Source organism: Anomaloglossus baeobatrachus, chromosome 2 (assembly GCF_048569485.1).
Source record: "Anomaloglossus baeobatrachus isolate aAnoBae1 chromosome 2, aAnoBae1.hap1, whole genome shotgun sequence".
Classification (NCBI taxonomy): domain Eukaryota; kingdom Metazoa; phylum Chordata; class Amphibia; order Anura; family Aromobatidae; genus Anomaloglossus; species Anomaloglossus baeobatrachus.
In genome coordinates, this window is record NC_134354.1 from 282,213,106 (window position 1) to 282,222,698 (window position 9,593).

General features: G+C 62.8%; 1 long non-coding RNA gene across 1 annotated transcript; it reads left to right on the top strand.

Moving 5' to 3' along the window:
- The first annotated feature begins 381 nt into the window (after positions 1 to 381).
- Positions 382 to 9,162, top strand: LOC142289865 (uncharacterized). Its single transcript, XR_012750181.1, has 2 exons — positions 382 to 571; positions 8,539 to 9,162. It is a non-coding gene; the product is annotated as an uncharacterized LOC142289865 (long non-coding RNA).
- The last annotated feature ends 431 nt before the right edge of the window (positions 9,163 to 9,593 follow it).

A 9,593-nucleotide genomic window follows, 5' to 3' on the forward strand; every position in this document is an offset into this window, starting at 1 on the left:
CATGTGACTACAGCGAGGCCTCAAGAAATCAACTCTGATCTAGACACTTCAGTAGTGAGCCGGCTAGATCAGAGTGGAAAAAATGAGGACCACAAAAAACCCACTCTGATCTAGACACTTCAGTAGTGAGCCGGCTAGATCAGAGTGGCTAAAATGAGGCCTCAAAAAATCAACTCCGATATAGCCAGCTCACTACTGAAGCAGCTAGATCAGAGTTGATTTTTTGAGGACCACAAAAAATCAACTCTGATCTAGACGCAACCCTACCTAGACGCAAGGTAGAGGCTAGATCGGAGTTGATTTTTTGAGTGGGAGGAGTGATTTCATGAAATCATGATGTCACCGGAAGGGGCGGGGTCTCCTCAGTTCTGTGCTGATCTGTGGGCGGGAAGCAGCAGTGCTCGGGCTCCTCTGTGCAGAGCGGACGGATCCTGACCCTGAGGTGGAGAAGATTCAGCATCTCCTCATTAGTTATGGCTCTGGGGTCTCAGCCTGTATGTTGGGGGCACAGAGCAGTGTGTCCTGTCAGTGTTGGGGGCTGCAGCTCGTGTATATCTCAGGCTTCAATAAGGTAAGTGGCTTATGGGGGGTTACACGGAGCTGGGGGTGATGCTGTGGAGGTTTCATAAGGAATGTGGGGGTTACTCTAGGCAGGAGGCGACGCTGCATGTTTGGGGGGCTTGCAGGAGGCAATGTGGAACGTTTTGGGCGGCTCACACTTGCCAGGGAGCGACTTTGCATGTTTGGGGTGGACTCGCACTGGAAAGGGGGTGAAGCTGCACGTTTGGGGGGCTCACACTGGGCAGTGAGCGACGCACGTTTGGAGGGGCTCGCACTGGCTGGGGGGCGACTCTGCACGTTTGGGGGGGCTCGCACTGGCCGGGGGGGGTGACGCTGCACGTTTGGGGGGGCTCGCACTGGCCGGGGGGTGACGCTGCACGTTTGGGGGGGCTCGCACTGGCCGGGGGGTGACGCTGCACGTTTGGGGGGGCTCGCACTGGCCGGGGGGTGACGCTGCACGTTTGGGGGGGCTCGCACTGGCCGGGGGGTGACGCTGCACGTTTGGGGGGGCTCGCACTGGCCGGGGGGCGACGCTGCACGTTTGGGGGGCTCGCACTGGCCGGGGGGCGACGCTGCACGTTTGGGGGGGGCTCGCACTGGCTGGGGGGCGATGCTGCACGTTTGGGGGGGCTCGCACTGGCTGGGGGGCGACTCTGCACGTTTGGGGGGACTTGCACTGGCCGGGGGGCGACTCTGCACGTTTGGGGGGGGCTTGCACTGGCCGGGGGGCGACTGCACGTTTGGGGGGGCTCGCACTGGCCGGGGGGTGACGCTGCACATTTGGGGGGGCTCGCACTGGCCGGGGGGCGATGCTGCACGTTTAAGGGGGGCTCGCACTGGCCGGGGGGCGATGCTGCACGTTTGGGGGGTGACTCTGCACGTTTGGGGGGGCTTGCACTGGCCGGGGGGGCGACTCTGCACGTTTGGGGGGGCTCGCACTGGCCGGGGGGCGACGCTGCACGTTTGGGGGGGCTCGCACTGGCCGGGGGGCGACGCTGCACGTTTGGGGGGGCTCGCACTGGCCGGGGGGCGACGCTGCACGTTTGGGGGGGCTCGCACTGGCCGGGGGGCGACGCTGCACGTTTGGGGGGGCTCGCACTGGCCGGGGGGGCGACGCTGCACGTTTGGGGGGGCTCGCACTGGCCGGGGGGGCGACGCTGCACGTTTGGGGGGGGCTCGCACTGGCCAGGGGGCGACGCTGCATGTTTGGGGGGGCTCGCACTGGCCAGGGGGTGACGCTGCATGTTTGGGGGGGGGGGCTCGCACTGGCCAGGGGGGTGACGCTGCATGTTTGGGGGGGCTGGCACTGGGCAGGGGGCGACGCTGCACGCTTGGGGGGGGGGGCTCGCAGGGGGTGACGCAAGTTTGGTGGCGGCTTGCACTGGGCAGGGGGTGACGCTGCATGTTTGGGGGGCTCGCACCTGGCCAGGGGGTGACGCTGCATGTTTGGGGGGCTCGCACTGGCCAGGGGGGGTGACGCTGCATGTTTGGGGGGCTCGCACTGGCCAGGGGGTGACGCTGCATGTTTGGGGGGCTCGCACTGGCCAGGGGGTGACGCTGCATGTTTGGGGGGCTCGCACTGGCCAGGGGGTGACGCTGCATGTTTGGGGGGCTCGCACTGGCCAGGGGGGTGACGCTGCATGTTTGGGGGGGGGGGGCTCGCACTGGCCAGGGGGTGACGCTGCATGTTTGGGGGGGGGGGGGGCTCGCACTGGCCAGGGGGTGACGCTGCATGTTTGGGGGGGGGGGGGGGGGCTCGCACTGGCCAGGGGGTGACGCTGCATGTTTGGGGGGGGCTCGCACTGGCCAGGGGGAGATGCTGCATGTTTGGGGGGGGCTCGCACTGGCCAGGGGGAGATGCTGCATGTTTGGGGGGCTCGCACTGGCCAGGGGGAGATGCTGCATGTTTGGGGGGCTCGCACTGGCCAGGGGGTGATGCTGCATGTTTGGGGGGCGACGCTGCATGTTTGGCGGGGGCTCGCACTGACCAGGGGGAGACGCTGCACGTTTGGGGGGGCTGGCACTGGGCAGTGAGCGACGCTGCACGTTTGGGGGGGGGCTGGCACTGGGCAGTGAGCGACGCTGCACGTTTGGGGGCTCGCAGTGGGCAGGGGGTGACGCTGCACGTTTGGGGGCTCGCAGTGGGCAGGGGGTGACGCTGCACGTTTGGGGGCTCGCAGTGGGCAGGGGGTGACGCTGCATGTTTGGGGGGCTCGCACTGGCCAGGGGGTGACGCTGCATGTTTGGGGGGGGGCTCGCACTGGCCAGGGGGTGACGCTGCATGTTTGGGGGGGGGGGGCTCGCACTGGCCAGGGGGTGACGCTGCATGTTTGGGGGGGGGGGGCTCGCACTGGCCAGGGGGAGATGCTGCATGTTTGGGGGGCTCGCAGTGGGCAGGGGGTGACGCTGCACGTTTGGGGGCTCGCAGTGGGCAGGGGGTGACGCATGTTTGGTGGGGGCTCGCACTGGGCAGGGGCCGTGTGTGTGTGTGTGTGTGTGGGCCGTGTGTGTGTGTGTGGGCCGTGTGTGTGTGTGTGTGGGCCGTGTGTGTGTGTGTGTGGGCCGTGTGTGTGTGTGTGGGCCGTGTGTGTGTGTGTGGGCCGTGTGTGTGTGTGTGGGCCGTGTGTGTGTGTGTGGGCCGTGTGTGTGTGTGTGGGCCGTGTGTGTGGGCCGTGTGTGTGTGTGTGGGCCGTGTGTGTGTGTGTGTGGGCCGTGTGTGTGTGTGTGGGCCGTGTGTGTGTGTGTGGGCCGTGTGTGTGTGTGTGGGCCGTGTGTGTGTGTGTGGGGCCGTGTGTGTGTGTGTGGGCCGTGTGTGTGTGTGTGGGCCGTGTGTGTGTGTGTGGGCCGTGTGTGTGTGTGTGGGCCGTGTGTGTGTGTGTGGGCCGTGTGTGTGTGTGGGCCGTGTGTGTGTGTGGGCCGTGTGTGTGTGTGGGCCGTGTGTGTGTGTGGGCCGTGTGTGTGTGTGTGGGCCGTGTGTGTGTGTGTGGGCCGTGTGTGTGTGTGGGCCGTGTGTGTGTGTGGGCCGTGTGTGTGTGTGGGCCGTGTGTGTGTGTGGGCCGTGTGTGTGTGTGGGCCGTGTGTGTGTGTATGGGCCGTGTGTGTGTGTGTATGGGCCGTGTGTGTGTGTGTGTGTGGGCCGTGTGTGTGTGTGTGTGGGCCGTGTGTGTGTGTGTGTGGGCCGTGTGTGTGTGTGTGTGGGCCGTGTGTGTGTGTGTGTGGGCCGTGTGTGTGTGTGGGCCGTGTGTGTGTGTGGGCCGTGTGTGTGTGTGTGGGCCGTGTGTGTGTGTGTGGGCCGTGTGTGTGTGTGTGGGCCCGTGTGTGTGTGTGTGTGGGCCGTGTGTGTGTGTGTGTGGGCCGTGTGTGTGTGTGTGTGTGGGCCGTGTGTGTGTGTGTGTGTGTGGGCCGTGTGTGTGTGTGTGTGTGTGGGCCGTGTGTGTGTGTGTGTGTGGGCCGTGTGTGTGTGTGTGTGGGCCGTGTGTGTGGGCCGTGTGTGTGGGCCGTGTGTGTGTGTGTGGGCCGTGTGTGTGTGTGTGGGCCGTGTGTGTGTGTGTGGGCCGTGTGTGTGTGTGTGGGCCGTGTGTGTGTGTGTGGGCCGTGTGTGTGTGGGCCGTGTGTGTGTGGGCCGTGTGTGTGTGTGTGTGGGCCGTGTGTGTGTGTGTGTGGGCCGTGTGTGTGTGTGTGTGGGCCGTGTGTGTGTGGGCCGTGTGTGTGTGGGCCGTGTGTGTGTGTGTGTGTGTGTGTGTGCCGTGTGTGTGTGTGTGTGGGCCGTGTGTGTGTGTGTGTGTGTGTGTGTGGGCCGTGTGTGTGTGTGTGTGGGCCGTGTGTGTGTGTGTGGGCCGTGTGTGTGTGTGTGTGTGGGCCGTGTGTGTGTGGGCCGTGTGTGTGTGTGTGTGGGCCGTGTGTGTGTGGGCCGTGTGTGTGTGTGTGTGTGGGCCGTGTGTGTGTGGGCCGTGTGTGTGTGTGTGTGGGCCGTGTGTGTGTGGGCCGTGTGTGTGTGTGTGTGTGGGCCGTGTGTGTGTGGGCCGTGTGTGTGTGTGTGTGGGCCGTGTGTGTGTGGGCCGTGTGTGTGGGCCGTGTGTGTGTGGGCCGTGTGTGTGTGTGTGTGGGCCGTGTGTGTGTGTGTGGGCCGTGTGTGTGTGTGTGTGGGCCGTGTGTGTGTGTGTGGGCCGTGTGTGTGTGTGTGTGGGCCGTGTGTGTGTGTGTGGGCCGTGTGTGTGTGTGTGGGCCGTGTGTGTGTGTGTGGGCCGTGTGTGTGTGTGTGGGCCGTGTGTGTGTGTGTGGGCCGTGTGTGTGTGTGTGGGCCGTGTGTGTGTGTGTGGGCCGTGTGTGTGTGTGTGGGCCGTGTGTGTGTGTGTGGGCCGTGTGTGTGTGTGTGTGTGGGCCGTGTGTGTGTGGGCCGTGTGTGTGTGGGCCGTGTGTGTGTGTGTGTGTGTGTGTGTGCCGTGTGTGTGTGTGTGTGTGTGTGTGTGTGTGGGCCGTGTGTGTGGGCCGTGTGTGTGTGTGGGCCGTGTGTGTGTGTGGGCCGTGTGTGTGTGTGGGCCGTGTGTGTGTGTGGGCCGTGTGTGTGTGTGGGCCGTGTGTGTGTGTGGGCCGTGTGTGTGTGTGGGCCGTGTGTGTGTGTGGGCCGTGTGTGTGTGTGTGGGCCGTGTGTGTGTGTGTGTGGGCCGTGTGTGTGTGTGTGTGGGCCGTGTGTGTGTGTGTGTGGGCCGTGTGTGTGTGTGTGTGGGCCGTGTGTGTGTGTGTGTGGGCCGTGTGTGTGTGTGTGTGGGCCGTGTGTGTGTGTGTGTGGGCCGTGTGTGTGTGTGTGTGGGCCGTGTGTGTGTGTGTGTGTGGGCCGTGTGTGTGTGTGTGTGGGCCGTGTGTGTGTGTGTGTGGGCCGTGTGTGTGTGTGTGTGGGCCGTGTGTGTGTGTGTGTGTGGGCCGTGTGTGTGTGTGTGTGGGCCGTGTGTGTGTGTGTGTGGGCCGTGTGTGTGTGTGTGTGGGCCGTGTGTGTGTGTGTGTGGGCCGTGTGTGTGTGTGTGGGCCGTGTGTGTGTGTGTGGGCCGTGTGTGTGTGTGTGGGCCGTGTGTGTGTGTGTGGGCCGTGTGTGTGTGTGGGCCGTGTGTGTGTGTGTGGGCGTGGGCCGTGTGTGTGTGTGTGGGCGTGGGCCGTGTGTGTGTGTGTGGGCGTGGGCCGTGTGTGTGTGTGTGGGCGTGGGCCGTGTGTGTGTGGGCGTGGGCCGTGTGTGTGTGGGCGTGGGCCGTGTGTGTGTGGGCGTGGGCCGTGTGTGTGTGGGCCGTGTGTGTGTGTGGGCGTGGGCCGTGTTTGTGTGTGGGCCGTGTGTGTGTGTGTGTGGGCCGTGTGTGTGTGGGCCGTGTGTGTGTGGGCCGTGTGTGTGTGGGCCGTGTGTGTGTGGGCCGTGTGTGTGTGGGCCGTGTGTGTGTGGGCCGTGTGTGTGTGTGTGTGGGCCGTGTGTGTGTGTGTGTGTGTGTGTGTGTGTGTGTGTGGGCCGTGTGTGTGTGTGTGTGTGTGTGGGCCGTGTGTGTGTGTGTGTGTGTGTGGGCCGTGTGTGTGTGTGTGTGTGTGTGGGCCGTGTGTGTGTGTGTGTGTGTGTGGGCCGTGTGTGTGTGTGTGTGTGTGTGGGCCGTGTGTGTGTGGGCCGTGTGTGTGTGGGCCGTGTGTGTGTGTGTGTGTGTGTGTGGGCCGTGTGGGCGGGCCGTGTGTGTGGGCCGTGTGTGTGTGGGCCGTGTGTGTGTGGGCCGTGTGTGTGTGGGCCGTGTGTGTGTGGGCCGTGTGTGTGTGGGCCGTGTGTGTGTGGGCCGTGTGTGTGTGGGCCGTGTGTGTGTGGGCCGTGTGTGTGTGGGCCGTGTGTGTGTGGGCCGTGTGTGTGTGGGCCGTGTGTGTGTGGGCCGTGTGTGTGTGGGCCGTGTGTGTGTGGGCCGTGTGTGTGGGCCGTGTGTGTGTGTGTGTGCGTGGGCCGTGTGTGTGTGTGTGCGTGGGCCGTGTGTGTGTGTGGGCGTGGGCCGTGTGTGTGTGTGTGGGCGTGGGCCGTGTGTGTGTGGGCGTGGGCCGTGTGTGTGTGGGCGTGGGCCGTGTGTGTGTGGGCGTGGGCCGTGTGTGTGTGGGCGTGGGCCGTGTGTGTGTGGGCCGTGTGTGTGTGGGCCGTGTGTGTGTGTGGGCCGTGTGTGTGGGCCGTGTGTGTGTGTGTGTGGGCCGTGTGTGTGTGTGTGTGGGCCGTGTGTGTGTGTGTGTGGGCCGTGTGTGTGTGTGTGGGCCGTGTGTGTGTGCGTGGGCCGTGTGTGTGTGTGTGTGGGCCGTGTGTGTGTGCGTGGGCCGTGTGTGTGTGCGTGGGCCGTGTGTGTGTGTGCGTGGGCCGTGTGTGTGTGTGTGCGTGGGCCGTGTGTGTGTGTGTGCGTGGGCCGTGTGTGTGTGCGTGGGCCGTGTGTGTGTGTGTGCGTGGGCCGTGTGTGCGTGGGCCGTGTGTGTGTGTGTGCGTGGGCCGTGTGCGTGGGCCGTGTGTGTGTGTGCGTGGGCCGTGTGTGTGTGTGTGCGTGGGCCGTGTGTGTGTGTGTGTGGGCGTGGGCCGCGTGGGCCGTGTGTGTGTGGGCGTGGGCCGTGTGTGTGTGTGGGCGTGGGCCGTGTGTGTGTGGGCGTGGGCCGTGTGTGTGTGGGCGTGGGCCGTGTGTGTGTGGGCGTGGGCCGTGTGTGTGTGTGGGCCGTGTGTGTGCCGTGCGTGTGTGTGTGGGCCGTGTGTGTGTGTGTGTGGGCCGTGTGTGTGTGGGCCGTGTGTGTGTGTGTGGGCCGTGTGGGCGTGGGCCGTGTGTGTGTGTGTGTGTGTGGGCCGTGTGTGTGTGTGTGTGTGTGGGCCGTGTGTGTGTGTGTGTGGGCCGTGTGTGTGGGCGTGGGCCGTGTGTGTGTGTGTGGGCCGTGTGTGTGTGGGCGTGGGCCGCGTGGGCGTGGGCCGTGTGTGTGTGGGCGTGGGCCGTGTGTGTGTGTGTGGGCGTGGGCCGTGTGTGTGTGGGCGTGGGCCGTGTGTGTGTGTGTGGGCCGTGTGTGTGTGTGTGTGTGTGTGTGTGTGTGGGCCGTGTGTGTGTGTGTGGGCCGTGTGTGTGTGGGCCGTGTGTGTGTGGGCCGTGTGTGTGTGTGTGTGTGTGTGTGTGTGTGTGTGGGCCGTGTGTGTGTGGGCCGTGTGTGTGTGTGTGGGCCGTGTGTGTGTGTGTGTGTGTGGGCCGTGTGGGCGTGGGCCGTGTGTGTGTGTGTGTGGGCCGTGTGTGTGTGTGTGTGTGGGCCATGTGTGTGTGTGTGTGTGTGTGTGGGCCGTGTGTGGGCGTGGGCCGTGTGTGTGTGTGTGGGCCGTGTGTGTGGGCGTGGGCCGTGTGTGTGGGCGTGGGCCGTGTGTGTGTGTGTGTGGGCGTGGGCCGTGTGTGTGTGTGTGGGCCGTGTGTGTGTGTGTGGGCCGTGTGTGTGTGGGCCGTGTGTGTGTGTGTGGGCGTGGGCCGTGTGTGTGTGTGTGAGTGGGCCGTGTGTGTGTGTGTGAGTGGGCCGTGTGTGTGTGTGTGGGCCGTGTGTGTGGGCCGTGTGTGTGTGTGGGCCGTGTGTGTGTGTGTGGGCCGTGTGTGTGTGTGTGTGTGTGTGTGTGCCGTGTGTGTGGGCCGTGTGTGTGTGGGCCGTGTGTGTGTGTGTGGGCCGTGTGTGTGTGTGTGGGCCGTGTGTGTGTGTGTGGGCCGTGTGTGTGTGTGGGCCGTGTGTGTGTGTGTGTTGGGTGGGGCTCGCAGGGGGAGAGAGGCTGCACGTCTGGGGGTGAGCTTGCAGGGGGAGAGAGGCTGTACGTTGGGGGGGAGCTTGCAGGGGAAGAGAGGCTGTACGTTGGGGGGGAGCTTGCAGGGGGAGAGAGGCTGCACGTGGGGGGCTCGTGCTGGGCAGGGGGCCGTGTTGCACTTTGTGGGAGGGGGCTCGCCTGTGTGCTATTAATCTTCTCCCTTTGTTTTTCTAATACAGTTTGTGACTACTGGCATCTGGGTGTAATTGCCCCCCGTCGTCCCACCTTAGAGACTGAGAGAACAGTGTGGTCTAATGCACATCACACCTCCTGTGTCCTCCAATGTATTCAAAAAGAGGATTTTTATGGTAAATGGAGAAATACAATTTTTACACCTAAAACGCACGGGACTCGGATACAAAAGATTTTTTTCTTTCATTGTCGCCAATGTCCAACATGGCTTTATTCTACGTATTGTTTTTTAAAGTTGATTGTTACAGTATATTTGTATCCCCGACCTACTGTCTCCCCCACCCTAATTACCCTGTAGACTGTAAGCCCCCGAGAGCAGGGTCTGCGCCCCTCTGTACCCGTCTGTCAGTGTTATATATTTGTATCCCCGACCTTCTGTCTCCTCCCCTTTACCCTGTAGACTGTGAGCCCCTGAGGGCAGGGTCCGCTCCCCTCTGTACCCGTCTGTCAGGATTGGTTTATTCACTGTAATTTATATCTGTATTTTGGGTGTAACCCGTTCCCATGTACAGCATCGAATAAATGTTCTCTATAAAAATAAAACTATAAATATATTTCTCCTTTTTTTTTTTTTAAATTGATATACTTATTTTAATAAAACTGTTCTAGAAGTTTAAGCTGAATGTTCATTTCTATAATGATAAAGCTCGGCGTTACATTAGTGAGCAGTCACTGCCGGTCGGGCTGCGGTCACACATTGTTGTAGGTAGTTTCCAAAACATCTCAGTCCTCACATGTAGACCCACAGTAAACTAATCAGATCTCGCTGACAATTTATTTTCTGTCTTTAGCAGCCCCCGATCCTCTCTCACGCCCCCCATTTATTAGGCCCCAGTCCTGTTTCACAGTGTTTCCCTCCTTTGGTGGCAACATAACTCCATGAGGCTCACACCACCTGATTCCGGTCATATGGGGCGAAACGTTTTTTTTTTTAATTGAAAGGGACATAAGTTGCTTTTTGCTGAGCGTCTGAAGCTGTTGCCACTGTTGTTCCATAGGACAGGCTTTGGCAGAGGTCACACTACATATTTTACAGAGGGGT